Genomic DNA, 12356 nt, shown 5'->3' with positions numbered 1-12356 from the left:
CTACCGGTACATATAAAGGGATATGGCCCCCTTCTCTGCAACACAAATAATTGAAATCAACATAAATGTGTGTGTGTGTGTGTTACTCAAGCACAATCTGTAAAGATGTATTTTCAGATTTTTTGTAATATTTTCTATATGTACTGTACTGTATTGGCTCACCATTATTAGCAGTTCTCTCAATGTGTATCTTTAATGACAAAGCACTGCCTGTTCTAATAACAAATAAAGCAAATGCCATGCACCCTAAAAGTTTAAATAAAAAATCAAGACTATTCATTGATAATGTCTGCCATTTTATATTGTACATGAGACTTTGTCAAACATCATTGCTACCCATGCTGCATTAGTACACACAAGAATAACTGTAGTGCACATGAGAGTAATGCCCAATTCACACCGGATGTGTGGCGAGTGCATGACAGCTGGTTTGGAGCGAGATATATTTTTTAATGAATGTGAACAGAATAAAAAAAAGTGGATAGAAAAATTACATTATTACACAGACAGCATCACAATATTCTTGTCATTATGATGTCATAATCATTAAGCCCTGTGTAATAAAGCAGAACCTTTACTTGTACATGCCAACCAGCAGCTCACTGGATAGACTACAGAGTAAAATCAAATAGACTACAAGAACATTAGAGATATTGGTAAGTTTGATTTACATGTTTGGCTACATGGTTTTTGCAATAGTTGGTGAATGTATATTCGACTACATACAGCATGCTCTGTGACTCAACTCAAACGACCCCACCGTTCTTCAACAGATGTGACTGCAAAATATTAGGCCTACTGATATAAAGAGCAGCCAGTACTACACAGTACTACAAAACATACCAAAACCATGTAATTTATAATAAAGGCGCATTCACAGACCGTTCATAGGCCGCTTAGTCCGGACCAAAGTTCGTTTGGACTGATGGTTTGATTACTTTTGCTAATGTGTGAACATGAAAACAGTGGTATAATCTGCATATCCGTGAACGTCTTTCAAATACGTAGAATTGTGTGTGTGTGTATGTGAACTGACTGAAACATCAAGACAAATTACCTTTACCTTTCTTATGTAAAAACATCCACCCAACTTTATCTGGACTGGGAGACTAATATTATCATGTGTTGAATAGTGAAAGAAATGTCAGTGAGGGTAGGACAAAAGGACAAAACCAGTAGGGTAGGACAAAACCAGTAGGCCTAACAGTTGAGAATCCTATAGGACTGTGACAGAGAAAATACAAATCCCATTGGAATGTTGAAATATCAAGATATCCTATAGGATTAACATAATCCTGTAAAATCTCAATGGAAGAAAATAAAATGCTAATGTAATGTAATTTGTTTTATTATTATAAGCCTATTTCTAACCAACATTACATTTTGGAACACCTTTAAGGCACAATACAAAAATATTAGGCCTACTAGACTATAGTGTATTGACAGCCACTTCATCAGCTAACCTACATTGACATGACTCCAAAAGGCCTGACAATCCAATGTTTTACAGAACAGTGTAAGTTTTGACATTATTTTTTCTTAATTTATGTTTTAAATAGTATTATTTGGTTCTTTGACTGTAACCTTATCCAGAATATACATTTTATATTGTTGTGAATTGGTTTCCCTGATAGTGTGCATGACATGTGGATTGTAAAATCACAGTGGGTGTAGGTCAGGCCAATATACAAGTTCAAGCCAAGAATCATAGAGAGGCAATACAAAATCCTGTAAGAAAGCATCATGATGAAAATCCTATTGGACATTTTCAATCCTATAGGATTGCACATTACTGCACACTGCACAGCTATATTGCGCTAGCAGATTTGTGTACTATGATAATGGTTACTAATGAAAGGAAATGCCTGCTTTTCACCAGCAATGCTATACATGTTTGCAAAAATGAATGAAAATGGCACAAGGATGTCAGTAAAAACAAATGCATTTCTATGGGCTTGACATGCTGGAGATGGAGCATGAATGCAAAACATTGTTTCCAATCATTTTCTCACTCATAACAGCAATCGATGTGTTACTTTGTCAGACAGAAAAAGCAACCCAGCCGCTCCCTTTATCAGACAGCGGTGGTGTGGCAGGGTCACTTACAGGGACATGGTGTTTTTTTTTTTGTGTTAGCTAGTTTTAGGCTAGTTATAGACCTAGTGAATACTACTGGTCTTCTTCTTCGAGATTTGTCACTGCACATCAATATTTTATTTATAAAGTGACAGAGGGACCCCAGTCAGGTTGTTGCTCAGACAGGGGAGATTCAGGGCAACAGGTAAATTTGACATGGTGTTTTGACTAAATGTTTTACTGCATATGCATCAGTAGGTAATGCATCATACAAAGTTAAAGTCAGGCACCCATCATGTTTCTTTAAAAAATATTCAGGGCGGGGGGGTAGTGACCCCACCAAAGCTCAGACCAAACCTACACCCTTGACTGCACCATTAGACCTCCAGAATATTTTATAATACCAACAGTGAAATTGGAATCCTATTGAAATATTAAAAAGAAAAATCCTGTAGGAGGCTAGGTCTATACAAGTTCAAGCCAAGAATCCAATAGAGAGGCAATACAAAATCCAATAAGAAAGTATAATCATGATGAAAATCCATTCAGACATTTTAAATCATATAGGACTGGATCATTAGACCTCCAGAATCCATTAAAATACCAACAGTGAAATCAGAATCTTATTGAAATAGAAAGAAATCCTGTAGGATGCTAGGCCTATACAAGTTCAAGACAAGATTCCAATAGAGAGGCAAATACAAAAATTCTATAAGAAAGTATAAGCATGCTGACAATTTTCTGAAATAATTTTTCACAAGAGTGAACCACAGCGAGTTACTCTGCTGTGCCTCGTTTTGCTGTTGAGACGTTAAGAAAATTCTTGAATCTTCTCGTCAGGCTTGCTGACTGTAAACTCACAGATAAATCTTATGAGATTGTGGCTTCAGTTCTGCAATCACCAAACTCCCTACAACAGCTACACCTGAGTGACAATGACGTGGGGGATTCTGGAGATCAGCTTCTCTCTAAGGGACTGTCCAGTTCCAATTGCAAAATACACACATTAAGGCTTTCTGATTGTCTCATCTCAGAGAAGGGTTGTCCTTTTCGGGGTTCACTCTTTATTATGACATCCCGTTATTACGACAACCCTCTACGACATGCCCCTACTCCGATTTTTTTTAGTACTGCTATTCCGACATTAGGCTACCAATCCTCATTTTCAATTTATCTCTGCAGTTCCTGTATCCTATCAAATTCCAACATTCTATATGCATGGATGAGTTGTAGTCATGTCATCTGCACCTGCAGCTACATCAACAATCCACCCACCATCCACTAAACAATGTTTTTCCCAATAATTGATATCGGCACACATTTCAGTCAAAACCTTAGGTGATTTTGAACTGGCCATGTGAATAAATGTTACACATTATGTATAACACAGGTAGCTCTCCTCATTTTATTCTCTAAGCTCTCAAGGGAAAACGGTCGGAAACTCCATGCATCAAACAAACTCTGTGCGCAGGCCACCTATATTAATTAATTAATGGCCGTCAATCAATGGCCAATTGCGCAAAGACGGACGGAATTCTTACGCTCCAGTAGCCTAAGTTCAGTGTCCATCAGGGTGTTCAAACTGGATGTGCGATATAGTTGCTTATATTGCATTTTAGAGGACAATGATAAAGCCATGTGCAACGCATTTTGGCTTGCAGGTTAGATAAACTCAATTTACTACACAATAATGTAGGCTAGGCCTATATCTTTTACAGTATATGTCAGGCGTGCAGTTGTTGAATTGCACATAACATGTCTGCATATTTATTTAGGCTTTCTCTTGACTTTAGGCTAGCGCATGCATTATCATGGCCCTATAATTGTGCAAAGACAGGCGGGATATCCGACGCTCCTTTTACAGTAAACCACTTCACAATGAACGTTCAAATAACCCCCAGAGTTCAGTGTCCATCAGTCCCAACATTTAGAAACATAATCGTAAAGTCCAAGCGTGAATTGGGTGTGTTTTGATTTTGAGAGAGACTGGAGAAGGGCCATACGTCTCACAGCAACTGCGATAACCTTGTTTCTTGAAGGCTATCCTTACCTCCAAATAGGGTCGGCGACTATATCCAACACCCAATACTATTTGCAATACCCTCGATATACATATTGTTGGAAAGCTTAGTTTATGGCCGTTCGTGTGAGTACAATAACTTAATTTTGTAAATTTTACCAAAACGACTGGTTCCGCCTTGCAGGGTCATATTTCATATGTTGTCTTATCTTTTTTTATTCAAAACAATTCGTAGGTATCCATACTCAAGTCTAATTACCACCAGACACAAATAATCAATAATCATCACCTAGGTTAAATCCTCTCTCCCTCTCCAAAATCTCTTCCTCTGAGATGCACGCGCTATAGGCTATATAATTTAGGCTACCCAACATTTCAAATGTGACTCTCTAATCAACTTTTTTAGCTCTTAAACACGAAAAATACAATGTTCAACGGAGCTGGTTTGTGTGAGGCGCACTCTTGGACTCCTTGAGACGGGACTAACCTTTCGGTTGAAGTTCTTGTGCGTAGGCTATTATAGAATCCAATCCTGTTGCCCCTGCTATTTATCAATGTAGCCTTTTATTGTTTTTATGAATCGTCTGAGCTGTGAAGAAATTGTGTGTTGTTTAAAGTTGGGACGATTACTGTAGGCCTTAGCCTGGCGGGCCATCCTATATCATTGAAATGTATAGTCTGGAATCGACCCATTCACCTCGCTTAATCCAAGGGGCGGGCAGAGAATTGTCTTTCAAACTGCCTAGGCATGCAATAGGCCAGCGCTACGACCATATCCGTATCCGGTCGGCAAAACGGCAAATACATCCTTCTTCGAAAGGATTGACTTAAGTGCATTGTGTTGCTCAACTTTCAAAGAAAAGCACAAGTCCAACTTCTCCAAAGTTGACGCCAACGCCGATTCAAACAACCGCTCTTCGTTCGCCATAGCCACCTTCCTTGTTGTTCATGTCGCAGGACTGTCGTTATCCTGTTAAGCCCGCCTTAAGACTCTCTAACAAAATAGAGCGCTGTGATTGGATGACATCCACGGCGTCAGCCAATAGAAATTCCTATGGTTTGATACTAGACGTAAAGGCTGAGCAAATCAATTTGCCGCCGCTAGGGTCCGTCTAGATTTCTAGGCTAGCCAAAGTCAACTCTATGGTCAGATTTAGATAAGAGACGAAACAATGGATGAAGACGCAGCATGTGCCAACCTGTGGCTCCACCTCGCCAGACTATTTCAAATTTCTGAACAAGTTAATGATAGTTTTCGCTTCAAGTGTTTCAATTAAAAAATAGTATTTTGTATTTTAAATACATGTATTAGAAATACTGCCTATCCCTGGCAACATGGTAAAAAGATGAAAATGACTTGATTTTACTTTCAATTCCTTTTACATTCTCCAAGGTATTAACATTAACATTTTTCATAACTCTATGTAGGACGTTTCTGTAAATGTAAGCACTGTGGCAGTAGTAATGCAATATTTAGAAAATGTAGGCTACTCTTGTACTCTTGATACTCAAGTACTTTTAAAAACAAGTACTTTAGTACTTTTACTTAAGTGGACATCTGACTGTTGTACTTTTACTTGTACTTGAGTCAAATTTAGCAAAGGGTATCTGTACTTTTACTCAAGTAATGAAGCTGTGTACTCTGTCCGCCTCTGATGATGATATGTAGCCTAACCAGCAGTCCAAAAGGAAGGGGCAAATTGATGTAGATGATGATGAATCCAAATCCAGGATGATGAGGGAAATCCAGAGGGTAAATCCAAGGGTTCCAGGGCAAGGCAAACAGGGTTTGTTCGGGGTACAACAAAAACCAGTCTGCAAAAAATTGTACAGATTTCTTATTAATTCAATCTCTATCATAACAATAACACAACATACTAAATATAACTAATTTCTGAGTTTGAATAACAACAGCAGCATATTGCTGTAAGTGCAGTCTAATAAATGGCATTGCAGCCAGGCTGCATGACAGCCACACAGCGTTATTAAATCTGTCCACGTCTAGCTTGGTTGCTATGGCTTCCGTGGACGCCATGTAGCCTGAGTCGGCGGCTAACGGCAACCGGAGCTTACATTTCTTTTAACAAGCACATTATTATATTAAATTGTCTAAAATTCATACATTAAATAAACTCTATGGTTGATCTATAGATCGGGTGTCCTGACTGGTTTCAAATGTCTAGCAATCAAGTTGGAATCAATACAATTTTAGCTGGGTTAGCTTAGTTTTTAAGTGTTCAAGGCTTGCTCACCAGGATTCCAGTACCATACAAAATGCAAGGGAAAATTCTTCTTTCCTCATTTCTTTTCAAAGGGTGATCATCTGTTTTCGGGTAAAATTAAGGTGTACTAAATAATTGACTCTGATTACATAGAACACGCAAATCTATTTACATTCAGCTGTGACTTGCGACTCACCAAAGAAGCTTCGTGGGGGGGGATCTTTATATCGTAACTCCCCCTATTACCGTCGGTCCCGTATTTCCACCGTCTTGCGTGTAGCACTATGTGTCACTTAATATCAATTTCTATACAAACCAAGACAGCAGACTCCTAAAGAAAAGCAACCACCCACACCATAGGTGTATCTAAATTAGCTATGTACCAAAAATGACATTTTACCGTGACTCAAAGAGCTGTAGACAGTGTTGTAAGGCTGCGTGTACACAACCGCTTGGAGCTCCAGTGGAATTTTAATTTCACGACGAGAATTCTCGGTCTAACCGTTCATGTGCCGTTGAAACGGTGTAAATAGGCGACCCATCAGGCCAAGTACTATAACTCCGAGCGTGGTAAACAAAATCGGATATTTCAGGCAGTAAATGTTCCCGTTAACAAACAAACCAGATTTTGTACAAATCTACACACCTATGGCTACTGAAAAATGTCAGGTTAATTTAGCAAATGTTATTTTGAAGTGTTAAAAAACATCGTTGTTTTAGAATTTCTGAACAAAAGTGGTGATAATTGGGGGTGTTACTATATTGTTTTCCGATGTTCGTGTTTAAGTATCCAAGTGTCCAAGTATCGATTATAATTTCCAAGTTGTCCATATTTTAATTCTTCTCAACCTTTCTTTCCGTCTCTCATCAGACGTAGTGCTACTTCTTCATTTTACTGGTTGACGGTTTTCTGTTTTCTTCAAAGATTCTAGAACAGAGCTCTGTTCTAGAATCTTTGGTTTTCTTTTTTTTTAACAATTGTCTCGTGTTGTTGTTTTTTAACATTTGTCTCGTGCACCCATCTAGGGGCCACCAGGGAATTATTGCGCATCATAATGGGATATTATAGTATTTATTTATTTTCATTAGGGTATTGACATTGGTGTTTATTATTGCCATTCTCCCTACCAACTTTTTAAATTGTTTACTGTTAAATGTAACTATTGTATTGTTGTTATGTGTATGTCGCTTTGGACAAAGGCTGCTAAATACCATACCATGAAAATCCTATAGGACTGCACCATTAGACCTCTAGAATCCTTTACAATGGCAATTATTATATTCCAATATTATATTATTATTATATTATTATTATTATATTCCAATATATTCCAATATAATATAGAATTATATTGGAATCCTATTGAAATATAAAGAAATCCTGTAGAATGTCCACAGTCCATCGAATCCTAATGGAAAAACTATAGTATGCTTGCCTGCGAAATGCACAACCAGTGTGCACTCCAGGTTTGGAATTTCAAGGCGACCACAACGGCCATGTCCGTCGTTTCCCTTTGCGCTGGCCGTGATGCCCCTTTGAAAATCAGTGGTTCACAGGCCACTGTAGCCTTGGTGCCCCCTTCTTTCAATATTCTACTTTGCGTCCGACTAATAGCGATTTTTATTTAGCCTATGCCTGTCAAAATAATCTTCGCATTCACAGTGCAAATCAATTTAGTCTTTTAAGCAGTGGAGAAAGTGACAGCATAAGGCAAGGAAGGAAGTGCGTCCAAATTCACCCATTCTTCTCTGTTTTACTACTAGCGAAGTAGCTTACTCATCACACAGACATCACATGTAGGCCTATCCATAGATAGTAAAAGATGGATGAACAGACTGTTGTTTTCAATGGGAGGGCACTGAAAACAAATTCGAACGTTTTTTCAGTTGGCCTCTCATTGTCCGATAGATGTTTTACACAGAAATTCTTCACACTTCCTTCGCTTTCAGTCACTGTCCTCTATATTATTCATAAAAGACTGAAAATCAAACACAATTATTATGATTATGGACCATTCTGCATTCAAGCTAACTTTCATTCATTTCTGGCTCCTAAAAAGTAAGCAAATCATTGAATATTCCCTAGTTGGGACTACATTATCACTTAATGAAATACATATAATCTAAACTTAGAAGTCCAGTCAATGTTCTCCTACCATTTCACTTTAACAAAATCAAAACTCATCAACCTGAACTCACTCTGGATGGTGGTAACTGTTCCATTCCTCCTGTCCACAATTGCAAGACTGGTCGCACAAATCAGGGTGGAAGGTGGTTCATGCGAGTGGTCTCTGAGAGGTAGGTCTGGGACAGATATTAATTTGTGGGGGAATGAGCACTTTTCTTGGAAAGAGGAGCAGTTGGAGTTTAGAGAGTCCAAGCCTGACTGGCCTCCATGGGACTACAATGAGGTTTGAGACAGGAAATTAAATGTAGATGTGCGCGCTTCAAACCGCTGGACGTAGGTCGAGTGGCGACATCTCTTCGTTCATTCTCCCTCTCGGACTTCTCTTTTGTCAAATCATGTGCCAAGGTCAGGTTGGCTGTCTCTTGTTTCAGCTCCTTATCAACCCTCTTCTGGCCTTGATCTATTTCAACCTCCAGCATCATCAGCTCTTCCTTAGTCCTCTTTTTTAGGTCAGACGGCATTGATTTTTGTGTGAAAGTCACACACTCAAAAACCTGAGGCGATAGCAATGCCAAACTTTTGATTTTGTAGGCTAACTTGAAAAGTTGCCGGACATGATGGAGAATGTAGTGGATAGAATAGCCTTTCAGTCTCTACTGCTCTGCCCCGCAGCTAGAAAAGCTTGTGGCAGCGCAACAAAAAGCGATATCAGGAGACTAATCTAATTAATGCTAGCGAACTAACTAGCCTACCCACAAGGATAAGGCTGTGAAACAACATCAACAGCCCAGTTTACACAACAAGCTGGCTAACGTGCTAACTGGCCAATTGGAAATGTTATGTTATTAAGTTGTAGGCTTAATGTGAACTTTTCTTTTATCTCGCCGTGCGTTCCGAACTACCGACGGTTTTCCATCTTTCATTCGCATGATGCACATAGCCTATAGCATAACAATGAATTTGAAGATCATGCTAAAAGTTTGCTTGTAAAAAAATAAGTAGACTTAAAAACGTACCTCAGCATAGTGGTATTACTGAGCTGTCAAAGAGGCAACAGAAGCATCGCGGTGGTTTCCACTAGGGCTGGGACAACGCGTCGACGTAATCGATGACGTCGACACAAAAAATATGTCGACGCAAAATATGAGCGTCGATTCGTCAAGCATAACATGTGCTGCTAAATATTTTTAATTTTACACCTTCAGTGTTTTCCATACGTTGACTAATCTGTGGCTGGGCAGCACGAAATCAAAACTGGCCACCACACATTGATGTTCTATAGCAGATTGATTGATGTTCTTTGCAGATATAGTTGTTAACTTGTATGGCATGATGCCAGAAAAACCTCTGTACTGTAATGCTATCCAGAGATGGTTATGGGATTTGGCATAACCATAAGAGACTAACAGAGCCTATGGCATGCTAATATAATTCAGAAATTACAAGTGAAACACAGGTAGGCTACATTGGGAATGCAAAACGTTGAGGTGAGGTGACGAGCGAGTGCTGTCAGTGTGTATGCAGCTTTAGACGGTTTGATCAAGAAGGTTAGTTACACTAATCAGAGGAATTCTCTCCAAGTAGACTAAATGTGTCCTGACCACACAAACATGAGTATCAAACAACATAGAGGACAAGGAGAAATCATGGTGGAAGCAGATCTCTCCGCTCCAGCGGGAACTCATCTTCCTAAAAAGGTAGTAAGTGTAAAGATGAAGTTTTAACTTAAAATCTTACTTGTATGAACAGGAAATCATTGCAACTGTAAATTGTGCTTCTTTCAGTCAATATCTGGAATTTGTTTTGTATGTTAACCACATCTTTCACAACTATATACATGGTTAGATATGTAAGTAGACTTTCATTTAATGAAGGGATACTGGCAGATGTTTCACTCTGTCTGGTGTAAAGGAAACATTAGTCGTACTGTGAAACTAATAAGCCTGACTTTTCCTGTTTCAGCTTCTCTCGAACATTGCTCCATCCATCTGCTGTCCCAGTACCAGCCCAAGGAGGATGGGTTCCCCCAACAGCCTGGGTCCTCCCAAGGTTTCTTCCAGCTTCCAGCTGGGAGTTTTTTCTTGCCACCGTTGCCTACGGCTCGCTTTTGGGGGCATGAGGACGGTGCGAATTTCTATTTTATAGAACACAACAATCATAACAGTAATAAAAACATACACAAATGTTTCAGTTGTTCTTTTCTCAGATTTGTCATCCAGGTTAACACAAGCTAATGTACATGTAGTTCTCTGGCTTAATCATTTAGTATATGCTTTTATCCAAGGCACTACAGTGCAATATCAGCACAGTACAGTGTGTGGGTGGGGGTCTGGGGTGGAGATAGTGAGGGCATGTTAAACCCAGACACAGTTTGTCTGCCTCAGAATGTGATCTACTGTACATTGTTACCTCAAGATGACAAGTTAGTCTTTGGCCAGATTTTTAGAAATGTGATGCTTTGACAACTTTGGTGATACTTGCAGTGTAAGTTATGTTCAGTGAAGTATTAGTAAGTAAGTATATATGAAGGGTTCAGATGCAAAAGCCTCTAAATGCCACCTAGGTCAAAAATGAGATAAAGATGGAGAGTGGATGCTCTCCACACATAGTATACGTTAATCAAATAATTTTACTTCAAAACCCACTAAATACCACTATCTTCCTGGTCTGAAATATCGATTTATAGGCAAAAACCTATAGGAGCCTGAATTTAAATGCTCATTTAAAAGAAAAGTGGTCAGACGGATTTAGAGGGTTTTGCATCTGAACTCTTCATATACTATTTTGATCCTGTGAGGGAAATTTGGTCTCTGCATTTATCCCAATCCGTGAATTAGTGAAACCCACTCAGCACACAGTGAACACACAGCACACACTAGTGAAGTAGCTATGAGAGAGCTCTGTCCTTTGTATGGAAGCCTTAATAGTGTTTTACATGTAGGAAGAGTTTCAGGAATGGCTCACTGAATGTATCTCCAAGCTATTACTCATACAGTAACCTTTCATTGATAGTAAATACGTCATTATGTGTAAGACTGTTAGGACACGCACATGTCAAATTTAATTTATTAACCTTTGCCGTGTAGATACAACAACTTTATCATGTGACGTACATACATTAAGGGGAACACACGTTTTCTCCTCTACAACAACCAACCGTAACACTGCCAATCAAACAGTCTCCATGGCAATCAGTCTATGTCCCACCTCCTTACATTAAAACCCTGTCAATAACATTGTGCGTCACATGACTTCAATACATCTCTTTGGCAGCAAATATACATAAAGGTATCATCCATGTACCCCCTGCTTTATCTTTTGAAAATTATTTTGCAAGATACAAAAATAGTACGAAGAGAGAGAGCGCCATCTAGTGGGCTCTTCACTAAACTATTACACAAGATAGAAGCTGCATGATGCTAACAAACTATGAACACTGAGCGTAGAGAGTAGTCTCTTTTTCTTTCATTTCTGCTTGGCACGCTGGCTATTAAAAAAAAGTTTGGAAACATAGAGTGAGTAGCTGCAAACAGCAGACTGATAAGACAGGATATTTCATCTGTACATGTTTTTTTGTTTTGTTTACAGAGCATCTTATGAGCGATGTCCATGCACAGATAAAGGAGACATGAGGGGGAGAAAGAATGCCTGTGTACTTACAAGAGGGTGATATGTGATAGAAAGTTTTTAAGAGATAATAAAGGCTTTACATCACAGCTCTCCAGTGTTGTAACACGTGTAATAACAGTGTAATAAGCACTGTAAGTCCCTCCCTGCAAATCAGTGCAAAGCAGTTCAATTGCACTGCATATTTGTTTAACTATAAAGTGAACACAATGCAACACTGCATCCTTATAGTGCTTATAACATTGCATTGTGTAGATATTTACCAAAATATAATGAGAAATAA

General features: G+C 38.9%; 2 long non-coding RNA genes across 3 annotated transcripts; one reads left to right on the top strand and one right to left on the bottom strand.

Annotated features, from left to right (window-relative positions):
* Positions 1-583: 583 nt before the first annotated feature.
* Positions 584-12130, top strand: LOC121699713. 2 transcript variants are annotated; one of them, XR_006027018.1, is made up of 3 exons: positions 584-656; positions 10031-10143; positions 10409-10570. It is a non-coding gene; the product is annotated as an uncharacterized LOC121699713 (long non-coding RNA). The 2 variants fall into 2 exon arrangements; XR_006027017.1 differs by lacking the exon at positions 584-656 and adding an exon at positions 12035-12130 and having other exon boundaries at positions 9696-10143.
* On the bottom strand, positions 5654-6574 carry LOC121699714. The gene is made up of 3 exons (XR_006027019.1): positions 6515-6574; positions 6349-6419; positions 5654-5911 (listed from the first exon to the last, which is right to left on the bottom strand). It is a non-coding gene; the product is annotated as an uncharacterized LOC121699714 (long non-coding RNA).
* Positions 12131-12356: the final 226 nt, after the last annotated feature.

This window comes from Alosa sapidissima, chromosome 24, assembly GCF_018492685.1.
Source record: "Alosa sapidissima isolate fAloSap1 chromosome 24, fAloSap1.pri, whole genome shotgun sequence".
Classification (NCBI taxonomy): domain Eukaryota; kingdom Metazoa; phylum Chordata; class Actinopteri; order Clupeiformes; family Clupeidae; genus Alosa; species Alosa sapidissima.
Note: the sequence above shows the minus strand (reverse complement) of the source record. Positions and strands in the feature narration are given on the sequence as shown.